This window comes from Balaenoptera acutorostrata, chromosome 18 (assembly GCF_949987535.1).
Source record: "Balaenoptera acutorostrata chromosome 18, mBalAcu1.1, whole genome shotgun sequence".
NCBI classification, from domain to species: Eukaryota; Metazoa; Chordata; class Mammalia; order Artiodactyla; family Balaenopteridae; genus Balaenoptera; species Balaenoptera acutorostrata.
Window position 1 is genome coordinate 73,959,828 of NC_080081.1, and position 12,546 is coordinate 73,972,373.

Below are 12,546 nucleotides of genomic sequence, written 5' to 3' on the forward strand. Positions count from 1 at the left end.
CATACACGTCTGTTGTTTTAAGTTCCTGAGCCTGGGGGTGATTCATTATGCAACAACAGAAAATTCATACGGGGAGGGGACACAGTATTTATTCCTGCTGCCCTTATTTCCTCAAGGAGTCCCTGCTTACTTCTGCAGGGAGAGATGTACAGGTCCCTGATTGTAAGGGTCGAGCCATCCTCATTCCCTTTGCTGTCATTGTCACACCTTTGTTATGCCCCGGTTGTTTGGACACGTGGATGAGGAAGTACACACGGGATCTACAGGATGACACACACAGTTCTTCTTGTCTGTGTCCCAACGGGGAGGGTATGAGAAGAACTTTTGTGCACATGTAGGCTTTAGAAGTGGGTATAAATAAGAAAAAGTAAACTTTATTTCTTATTACAAAAGCAATAATATATGTGGTATAAAAATTTTTTAAAAGCAAGACCATTAAGCACCCATAATTCCAATATGCAGGTATATCCAATAAATGCTGTTAATCATTGAAGCATTTCTATAACTATTTCTATCTCTATACATTTTACACAAATAGAGAACATAATAAGTGCTAGTTTGTGACTCGTTTTTTCATTAAATATATTGTGAACCTGTGTTTATGTCATTAACCTATTAGGTCATCTACAATTATATATTTGTTTTAAAGAAAGGGAATTTATTTATTTTCACTTATTTATTTTTATGGCTGCATCGGCTCTTAGTTGTGGCAGGTGGGATCTTCATTGAGGTGTGGAGGATCTTTTGTTGCGGCACGCGGGCGTCTCTCTAGTTGTGGCACGCGGGTTTTTCTCTCTCTAGTTGTGGCGCATGAGCTCCAGACCACGTGTGCTCTGTAGTTTGTAGCACGTGGGCTTTCTAGTTGAGGCACCCGGGCTCAGTAGTTGTGGCACGCGGACTTAGTTGCCCCACGGCGTGTGGGATCTTAGTTTCCTGACCAGGGATGGAAGCCGTGTCCCCTGCATTGGAAGGCGGATTCTTTACCACTGGACCGCCAGGGAAGTCCCTACAATTATAATCTAAAATGACTGCATAGCACTCCATTATACAGATACCGTACTTTTTTAAGCCAATTCTTTTTGTAGGACATAAATGTGTTTCTACTTTTGCTCTTATACGAAATGCTATAAGGAATATGTTTGTAGCTAAATATTTGTACCTCTCCTTGACTTTTCCCCTGTGGGATTAAATTGTTAAAGTAGAATGGTTGGCTTAAACACATATACATTTTTAGAGCTTTTCCTACATATTGCCAAATTGCCTTCCAGAGAGGTCTACCACTTTATAGTTTATTCATGTGTCTAATTCTTCATACCCTTGCCAGCACTGAGCAACTATTTTTATTTTTCTGGCCTGGTATCTGAATGGGTAACACAAGGATTTCAGGAGAAGTCTAACTTACATTCAGAAATTGTCAGCATCTATGAGTGTAAGTAGGCTCCGCTCCAGCCAATGCCTTGTCAAGTGTGAGGGAAATGAAGCAATGGATTGACTGTCTCTCCCCGATTATGCTTAGAAGATGAGGAGGGGAATGTTGGAACTCATACGTATGCATTCAGGATGTAAGAAAGACAGCCAAACATAAAATATTCAAACCCTTTGGTCCGGTAATTATACTTTTGGGAATTTAGCCTAAAGAAAAATCTCACTGAAAGGAAAAAGGGTATATACTTGAAAAACATTTATTGTAACATTACTTATAGTAGGGAAACATTATAAACAACAGAGGAGAAATGGTTTGAGAAATGGCTTAAGAAATTGGGGTCTATCAACTTGATGGAATATTATGCAGTTGTTAAATTAGCAATTGTAACAACTATGTAGAAACATGGGAATGTATTCATGATATAATGTTAAATGCAAAAGAAGGTTATACATTTTTAGTATTTAAAACGATATACTAGTTAAGTCCATGTAGGCGAAGACTGGAAGAAAGCACAGAAACTGAAAACAGTTGTGAGAGAGAGCGGTACCCCACGTTTGGAATTTTTCTTTAAAGTCATCGGTGTGCAATTACAAGGAAAAGTAACAGTTTTGAAAGAGGTGGGACGAGGTTCATGGAAAGAGGTAAGTGAATGTGCTAGAGGGACCGTCATGGAAAGTGCTGGGTCAATCAAAGGGACAGAGGGACAGTCATGGAAAGTGCTGGGTTACTTAGGGAGGCTTTGCTGAATATTGGAAAGAACGAGGCGCTGCCGGCCAACAGAGCTCGGCTGGAAGCCAGGCTCCACTTCATACCAGAAATATGAGCCCAGACAAGTTAACTTCCTGCAGGTTAGTTTACGTAGCTGTAAAAATGGATGAATAATGCCTACTTGTGCAGATGTTGGGGGAGGGGAGGGGAGGCTGTATTCTGGAGGCAGGTCTGCGGTAGGTGCTTGATGAAGGGTGATGATTATCAAAAGCGATGCTGCTTTTCTTCTGTATTCATCTTTTCATAATTATTGATACTACAATAGAGAGAAGGAGGTCCAGCCAAGAGAAAATATTTGCACATCTATTTCTGGCAAATGTAAACCACACGATTCTGTCCAGGACAGAAGGGAGTGAGTGAGTGCAGACTCTTATCTCAGCTGGATGGTTATGGAGCTAACTTAGCAGTGTCTCTACAGCCTCCCTGTTAAGTGATTTATCTGGACACTTTGACTGATGATGACATAGTATAAAAAGTACCACTAAACTGCCAACCTTCTGCTGTGTACCAAGGCAGCAAAATTGATCATGAAAAGGTGATGGCCAGAAAAAAATTTCGGAAAATCTTACATAGTATCTACCCCTGCGTTATTTTTAAAAAATGGATTATACAGTCTAATTTGGGGTGGGGGGGTGGGGACTCAGTGCTGGCTCTTGTTAACGCAGTGGTTTGAAGTCAGCCCCAGAAGAGCAAGCAGCACTGCATTTTGCTCTCTGTGATGTCAAGACCGTTTGCCAATCACACCTGGATTTGCAGCATCTCTAGCACCAGGGAAAACTCAGAAGGTGGAGAGAGAATGGCCTGACTTACAGACACTCAGCAGAGAGACTCATTGGCCACCTGATGCAGAGAAATCTGTGACCTGAAAAGGTCCATCTGCCTCTCTTCAGGGACGGGGACAATTTCTCAACTGTACCCACCCCTTTTGTAGGGAAAAAAATCAGCACCTTGTTTGTACCGAGTCCTTTCCGACAAATTCCTTGTCATCTTTTTCTTCTTCCTCTTCAAAAATCTTTCAGCAGTAACAGCAGCTCAAATAACTGGAGTTATTTCAGCATTAAAATACAGGCTTTGTGGACCTCTTATGCAGACAGATGCAATTTCAAAGGAAACTTCTTTTGCTGGGTATTCAGTGTTACACAGGGATTTGGGGAGTTAATCTTCACTGTTTCTGTTGTCGGGGAAAAGGAAAGAAGAGCTACTCTTTCTAACCACTCTTCCCTGTGGGCATCTGTCTCCTTTTGTAACCTGGAATCATGGAGATGGAGGAAACTCGGAGCGGTTAGCCCCCAGCCCCTTCAGGCGGGCTGGGCTCTCCTTAAACCTCCAAAACAGATGGTTGTTGATCAGAGTTTTAAAGATCCCGGGATAGACATTCTGCGGCCTCCCTTGTTAACTGGTATCAGTGCTCAACCTGTTTTCATCTGAATAACTTCTTTTTTTTTTTGTTACACCAACAATAGCGGAAAATTTTAAATTGCAAAAATCTGCGCAGAAGCTCCCATAAATCACCTGCAGCCATGTTGCTACAGTTTACATTTACTGCAGAGACAGCTGGAGTTTAAGAGACGGGGTTTTTTCCTTGAGAGAGAGTTACAAGTACAAATCAGTCCTATTCCTCCTGGGGCCAGGGCAGCTTCCGCAAGTGTCCTGCGTTCAGAGCCGCGGTGAGGAAGCAGGCCCTTGCCTTATGCCGCGTGTGTCCTCAGCCTCCAGAGGACAAACCCCCCGCTGTGCTCTGCTCCTCTGTGGGTTGGGCGGGAAGCCCTGTGGCTCATCAGGTGTCTACTGGGGACCAGGCGCACCGGCGTCTGCAAGACTCTCTTGGATTAAGGGTTGGCAAACTACAGACCAGGGCCCACATCTGGCCCGCTGCCTGTTTTCACATAGCCTGTGAGATAAGACTCTTTTCTGTTTGTTTTAAACTTTGAAGTGGTTGGAAAAAAATCAAAAGAAGAACACTGTTTTGTGATGTGTGAAAATCACAGGAAATGGAAATTTGTGTCCATAAGTAGCTTTATTAGAACACAGCCTTGCTCCTTCATGTGTGTCTCATCCATTGCGTCTGTGGCTGTTTGCACTAACATGGCCGTGTTGAGCAGCTGTGGCAGAGACCACTCTGTATGCGCAGCAAATCCTGCAGTATTTCCTCTGGCCCTTCACGGAGCAAGGTTACTGCCCTGTGTCTCGGAGCCTCCCATATCACCTGGGGATCCATCCCCTTGCTTCCCGCATGGTAACCTGTCCTCACGGACACTGCAGCTGCGGCTGCAGAGACAACGCACCCCGAACGCTGTCGCTTCTTCCCCAGGCTGCCAGGTCGACCTCGGGGCTGTGTCGGGGAGCACGGAGCAGGAAGTGGGGCGGTGTCTGCCCAGCTCTTTGCCGTCATCTTTAGGCTGAGATGATCAGGACTCGCTGCTTTTCAGCTGTGAGGTCTAATCCTCATTCTGAAGAATTAAAACCAACAGGACGTGGGGTGCAGGAGTCAAGGACAAGTCCTCTGTTTCGGCCGTTTGCTGCCGTGTGTGGGGTAGGGGAAGAGTGGGGAAGGAAAGGTTTGGGCAGAAGGAACCCTCGAGGCTCCGCTTCCCGTGGACCAAGTTTGTGATCCGTTGAGAGGACACTTAGACTACTGGTCACCTGCATGTGGGACGGAGGTCTGGATTGGCGAGTCATCAGCAGGCGGATGGTGCGGAAAGCCTGGGTAGCAGACGACATTGCCAAGGGGGTGAGTGCGGAGAGAAAGAAGAGGTGTCAGGACTCATAACAGGCCCAACAACATTTAGAAGTCAGGTGGGGGAAGAAGAAGGCACGAGGGCAGAATTCTGAATGTCTTGTTTGCTGCCCCATGCCCAGCACCGGACGCAGGGCCTGCACTCACCGTGTGCTCCACAAATTATGTATTCACTCGGTAAGCGAGTTAGAATTCCAGCTAACTAGAATCGTCCACTCCCTGTCTCTTTCTCATCCCGCCTCTCCTTCCCTTTCCTTCTGTCTTCTCCTTTCTCCTCTGTTATGTGTTAAACGCATTGGGAGGACCCAGGCGCCCCAGCCACCCTTGGGCATCCTTGCTTACCTTGCTACAGCTCCGGGTGAAACAGGTGATGATCCAGTGACTTAGTCAATAGATATCCTTCTTTTTGTCTACATAGGTTGTTTTAAAAAAATGTTACACTTGTTCCTGTTGAACCTCACCCTCTTTATGAACTCTTTGTTTGGTTAATGCTATTTTGACTTCTGTTCCTGCCTTTTTACTAATGCCTCACAACTTGGTGTCATCTGTGATCTTAATTAGGAAGTTCTCAGTTACATCACTGGGGTAAAGATAGAGATGTTCAGCATGAGCTCCAGCTCTGACACGAGTGAGATCACGCAGGATGCTTCCAGGTTGAGGCTGAGTCATCGATAAGCCACTTCTTGGGTGATATTATTCAGCTCTTAAGAAAGAAAAGAGTCTTATTTCTTTCTACCTCATTGATGAAAAGTCTTTGGCAATGGAATCTAAGGTCATACTTCAGCACAGAGAGATTACATCTCCTGCTCATTCCTTATCTACATGGCGTATGTATCATGGAAGAACATTAAATTGGCCTGCCGAGCTTTGATCTTCACATACCATTGAGGTGAGTGCAAACTGATTGCTTGTTGCTGCTGAACTGAATCTTGACACTGAAGAGAAGTGGACTTGTATCGTGACCTGCGTGGGCGTTGCATGGGGTGGGACCAGGGGAATCAGAGAGACCTAGCAAGGCTCGAGGTCATACTTCACACCAGGCATTATGCCAGGCACTGTACAAAGATTTCCTTGTTTAATATTTGCAACAGCCCAGAGAGGTTGGTATGGTTGTTCCTGTTTTCCAGTTAAGGAAACTGAGGCTCGGAAGGTAGAGGATCTTGTGCAAGGCTACACAGCTGGTTGGCAGCATTGAACTTGAACTTCGAGTCTTTCACACTGATTCCCAGCAGTTCTGCACGTGTGCTCACCTGAACGGGATCACATTGTGGGAAAGACTATCTTTAAACTCCTAAGGCTTCAAACATCGCCCGGGCACAAATGACTTCAAAGTTTATAATCTGCCCTCTGCGACCTAGTCCCCATCTCCAACTGCCTCCTGGACATCTCCACTTGGATCTCATTCTAAAAACTACAGCTCCACGTGTAAACTCAAGCAATGATCTTCTCTCCAAAACCCAGGACCTCCCCACCCCTCCCATCACTGTCCTGTGCTTTTCAGTGGTAAAATATTCTTTCAGTCTTCTCAGAATCAGAGTTATTTTTAAGCCCCTCCCTGCGGATTCTTTCTCTGAAATATTTCTTGTCTCCATCTCCCGTTTCTATTTCCACCATCCTTTTTGCCGTGATCGCCAAGGGCTTAGATTACTGCAACAGCTAAATACATCTTTCACCAGCTGTTACAGTTAAACTCTGTTTAATCAAGTCAGTTCCTTCCGTGAAAGTATGGCCCTCGATTGTGTTTGCATACTGGAATTACCTGGGGGATTTTAAAAGTACTCAGAATTATATATGTTTTGGGTCTTCAGCATTACAGCACTGAGATAGCAGCATTGCAGGAACTACATGAGGATTCTCTGTATCTCTGAGACCAAGGATGTTGTCCTAGGGTTCTGGGCATCAGACACAGTCCCCAGGCATTAAGGAGTTGTGACTCTAATCACACTCTTGTCTCTTTGGACTGGATGAGGGCAAGCAGGCTTGACTGCCAATAAAAAGAGTCAAATAGGTAAAGCTTAGCATTATTGCAGCCCCTACTTTCCAATAGTCCCTCCAAAAGGTATCTGCTGTTTTCCAGTGACTGACTCAGGTGAATGGTGCCTCTATGAGGTCTTGGACCCTCCCATTAAAGGGCCATGCTTCAGACTTGCCAGTTTCACAGTTTACATATTACATATTTTCTGACCAACTTTCACAGAATTCTCTGATGGAGGAGAGTTGGTTGGCAAATCTGATCAATTAATCCAGAATATAATGGCTTAATGCAGTGTTTTAAAATTTGTGTTCCATATAACACTAGCACTATAAGGTGCTCAAAAAAAAAAAAAAAAAAAAGAGAATTTCATGCCCACATAATCTTAGCAAATCTCTTGGGATGCACTTTAGCATATTAAAGGCTCTGAGAAGGTCTGCATTCAAAACTTTAGTTTGAATTAGTTTATTCATTACTAATAAGTTCTCCAAACTTATTTGACCATGGAACCTTTTAATTTTCAGATACCATATTCCAAAATTAAGACACCAGTGCCTGTAAGATGCATTATGATTTCAGAGATATTAAAGAGAAAAATGGTCAATGATGATTATATGGTACATCAATTATAACAAACATCCTGATTTCAGAGATGTTAAAATGTGAAAGATTGTACACGTAGTCTTAAGTAAATCCAGTAATACATAGTAACTTCGCTTGAGACTATGGTTTTGCGGAATGCTTCGTGGGGAATTACTGGGCAAGAGAGCTCTATTTTCCCAGGGGTGTCCTGATTATGCTCCAGTGGTAGAACGTGGGCAGTGTGGTAAAGTCCAGTAGAGGAGGCATTTGAGGGGAGAAGGGATTTCCAGAAGCTGCCGTTGGTCTATTTTCAGGAAGACTGGCCTGGAAAGGAAGGGAAAGGGTCCTCATTGCCAGAAACCTAGGGTCTAACTGGCAGAAGAACACGATGGTCCAGTGCTGAGGAGAAGAATGGCAGAGACTCCTGGGGAAGGGAAAATGCCTTTACCACCTGGCTTTCAAACACTGAGAGAGCCTCTGGCTTGCCCAGTGTATCATGGAATTGCAAAAGGTTCATTCATTGATAATCAGGTGGCAGGGGACGGGAGTTAAGTGCTGGATACCAGCTATACCTTATTCTGGCTGTGCAAATTGGCTGAGTTTCTTTACCTATCTGAACGTTGATATCTTAATACGTAAGTCAAATTATCATAATAATAACAACTGTCAGATAGATTACATTCGGGCTGTTTGTAACAGAAGGCTGACTATGGCGGTTTAACCAAGTAAGGCTTTCTTTTTTTCCACACTTCTCAGGAATTCCAGAGGCAGGCATTTGGGGGAGGGTTGGTACACCAGGAAGGTTGCTTTTTTCTTCCTGCTGCGTGATCCTCAGTGTGAGGCTTTCATCTTCACGTTTGTCTCCTCACAATCACGAGGTAGCTGCTCTACCTCCCACTAAACTCTGCATCCCGGGCAGGAAGGTGAAGGAAGGAAGGGAAGAAAGGGCAGCCCCACAAACTGTCTCAGAAGTCCCCAGCTGACTTCCAGCTAGAACCCACTGGTCAGCATGAGTCCACGCGGTCACTCCCAGCTACAGGGGCATCTGAGTGAGCAAGTGGTAGCGGGCACTTTGTGAATAAAATTGGGATTCTGTTAGAAAGAAAGACGGCGAATGCAGATACTGGGTAAGTAGCTAGTAGCATTTGCCACGGACGCTGACCTCTCAGGTGTGCATTAGATACGCATAACAGAGAAAACACTCCGTGCCCGCCCGGGAGTAGATGTGCAATAGATATTCTTCTTCCTACACTCCCCGCAGCAGATGATGGTTGATCTCTTCTTCCCTTTCTTCACGGTTGGAAAATATGTTGTAACGGGTGGTCATACCACAAGGTAGCATGTGACATGGAACGAAGAGGGAGTCAGAAACCTGGCCGTGAGTCCTTTGGCCCCTAAAACAGTGGAGAAGCATGGACGGGATGGTCTGCAAAGGAAGCCCGGGGAGGGGGGGATGCCGACTTGTATCTGGGACTACAGAGCTGTCATCAGTACAATATTCTGTTTCGGTTAGAGAAGCCAGTGTCTGGGTCACAGTCGTTACCTGGTATGTGACTCCTCTGTACCCCCCAGCGGCAGCGCTGCAGGAGCTATTTGTACCACTTTATGACACTTCTTCTATTGTTACTTTCCTGTACTCATGACAACCACACTATAAACTCCTTTAGTACAAGGCCTGCTCCTTGTTTATCTTTGTCTGCTGCAGTCGACACCCTAATCCTCCCAAAAGCTCAGGGCCTTTGAGAGCCAAGCCAGGTAAACTGTGAAGTGTGAAGCGGGCCTGGGGTAAAAAGGAACAGCACGCTGGCTGGTACCCCACCCACCACCTGCCCAAAGGGGCTCATGTTTAAATACAAACCAAACATTAGATCAAGCAGTGGCTACTAACCTGACTAAAAGAAGCACAATTTATCTGGTGCCTTCCTATAGAAGCACTCACCTAAGAAGAATTCTTAGAAAGTCAAACCTGGATCTGATCAAGCTTCTAGATGTAGCTACCAATTTACAGGAAAGAAAGGAGATAGGGGAACACGTGAAATGATACCACAGGAATGCAGTTAGCAAGATGCAGACCGTGGGAAGCCCTACAGGACAAAATGACTCAGTTTCTGCAACAGAAATTGCAAGGAAAGTAAAACATTGGGAGGGCAAACCTATAGACTAAGAGAGACTTACCAACCAGTTGCAATACACTTTATCTGGTTCCTGATTCAAACACACTGTAAAAAAATATTTGAGACAATTAGAGAAATTTGAACACTGACTTGCTTAGGGAATTATTATTTTCCAGGTAGCGATATTGTGGTTATGCTTCTGAAAGCCCTTATCTTTTAGAGATGCATACTGAAATGTTTTAGGGATAAAATGATGCTAGAGATTTGCTTCAAAATAATGCAGTGTGTGTGGAGGCGGGTGGATGGGACTGTGGATGAACTGATGCTCGCCAAGGACTGATCGTTGTAGAAGCAGGATGGCAGGTGCATAAAGATCATTGTCTTCATTGCTCTTAATTTTTGCTTCATTTGCACTGTTCATAATAAAAAGAGGGGGAGAAAAGGCTAAAAGAGGAAAAATCACTGGGCCAGCCAGCACAAACACATGGCAGACAGAGGTAGATTTATCATGAAGCTGATGAAACCCGTTTTCAGATCTCTCGCCACACACGCCCTTCCAAGAGAATTTTGTGTTCATGCTTTTTCTTAAAGAGGGGTCTCCAAATTGTAAGAGCTTCAAGCCTCACAGAACTTGGATCTACGCCTGATAGCAGGCAACCACTTAACCCCTGTTGTAGGCATTCAGTAAATGTTCAGTGATAAAATTTTAAAAACACTTCTTTTTTTTTTTTTTAAATTAGAGTGGATTTTTAATGGTAGGTTCTGTATTTTTTTTTTTTTTTTTTTTATGAGGATCTTGAATCAGATGCGTATGTTTGATTGATTGATTGATTGATTGATTTTTGGCTGTGTTGGGTCTTCGTTTCTGTGCGAGGGCTTTCTCCAGTTGTGGCAAGCGGGGGCCACTCTTCATCGCGGTGCGCGGGCCTCTCACCGTCGCGGCCTCTCTTGTTGCGGAGCACAGGCTCCAGACGCGCAGGCTCAGTAGTTGTGGCTCACGGGCCTAGTTGCTCCGCGGCATGTGGGATCTTCCCAGACCAGGGCTCGAACCCGTGTCCCCTGCATTAGCAGGCAGACTCTCAACCACTGCGCCACCAGGGAAGCCCTAAAAACACTTCTTAATGAAGACTTTCAAACTTACACAAAAGTAGACATATCATATAAAGAACCTCATGTTCTTTTCCCCCAGTTCAGTTTATCAACATTTTCCTATATTTGCTTCATATTTCTCTTTTCCTTCCCTCCTCCTCCTTCCCCTCCTCTTCCTCTTCCTTCTCTTTCACCCCTAAATACTTCCCTCTGTTTCTCCATTTTCTTTCGTAACCAGAATATCATGATCATATCGAACAAAATTAACAATAATTCTCTAATGTTTTCTAAGACACAACCCATGTTCCAGTTTCCCTAAATGTCTCAAAACAATTGGTTCTTTTTTTTTTTTAATTAATTAATTAATTAATTAATTTATGGCTGTGTTGGGTCTTCGTTTCTGTGCGAGGGCTTTCTCTAGTTGTGGCAAGCGGGGGCCACTCTTCATCGCGGTGCGCGGGCCTCTCACCATCGCGGCCTCTCTTGTTGCGGAGCACAGGCTCCAGACGCGCAGGCTCAGCAATTGTGGCTCACCGGCCTAGCTGCTCCGCGGCATGTGGGATCTTCCCAGACCAGGGCTCGAACCCGTGTCCCCTGCACTGGCAGGCAGACTCTCACCCACTGCGCCACCAGGGAAGCCCCAAAACGATTGGTTCTTAAGCAAAGATCTCCAATTAATGTCGGAAAGATGAAATCAGAGTCATTAATGACTTATCTGCCTCTTTGCATTTAATGGTTTTTTTTTTTTGGCTGCACCACTCGGCACGTGGGATCTTCGTTCCCCGACCAGGAATCTAACCCTTGCCCCCTGCAGTGGAAGTGCAGAGTCTTAACCACTGGACCGCCAGGGAAGTCCCTGCATTTAATGTTAAAGTCACATATCCCCCCTCTATCATGAGTGGGACTGTGTGAAAATATCTACTGAGCTTGCCCTTTTTGTGAAATGTATTGTGCTTAGAAAGTTAGCAGTTGTATTTCTCAATGGCCACTAAAGGTGAGTAAGCAAGACATTCACACATTCGCTAAAAGAAGAGCTTATTTAAAATATAAACAAAACGACCCATGCCTTTGCACTCTGTTCCTTGTTTCTACTGATAACAGCTAGTGTTCTGCCTTCAGTGTGACCTTTACTGTTAGCTCTGCCACTCTGTAATTATCTAATGTTTCACGTATGCTTTGTATCCTATTGTTATGGACAAAACTCTGTCTCCCCAAATTCATATGTTGAAGTCCTAACTCCCATGTGACTATATTTGGAAATGGGACTTTTCAGGAGGTAAGGTTAAAATAGGTCATAAGGGTGGGGCCCTAATTCGATAGGATAGGTGTCCTTATGAAAAGAGGAGGAGACATCAGAGGGCTTCCCCTCCCTCACAGAAGAAAGGCCATGTGAGGACACAGGCAGAAGTCAGCCGTCTGCAAGCCAGGAAGAGAGGTCTCACCAGACCCCAACCCTGCTCGCACTTTGATCTTGGTCTTCTCGTCTCTAGAACTGTGAGAAAATAAGTTTCTGTTGTTGAGAAAGTACGTTTCTGTTGTTTAGAAAATAAGTTTCTATTGCCCCCAGTCTGTAGTATTTTGTTATGGCAGCCTGAGCAGAATGATACACTGTGTGGACGGCAGTGTGTAGAATAGAATGCGTATTCTCCGCAGAACCCTAAGCGTACCACATTGGAATAGTGTGCCAGGTATAAGAAGATTAAGGACCAGTAAACTGCACGTGTGTGCACGTGCACACACACACACACATCCTCGAATAAAGGGCAAGGAGGAGGAGGGAGGGGAAAAGCCCATCTGATCTGAAATGAGTAGGCCTTTAGGGAGCTTAGGAAGCACACTGCCTCTGTGGCATACAGAC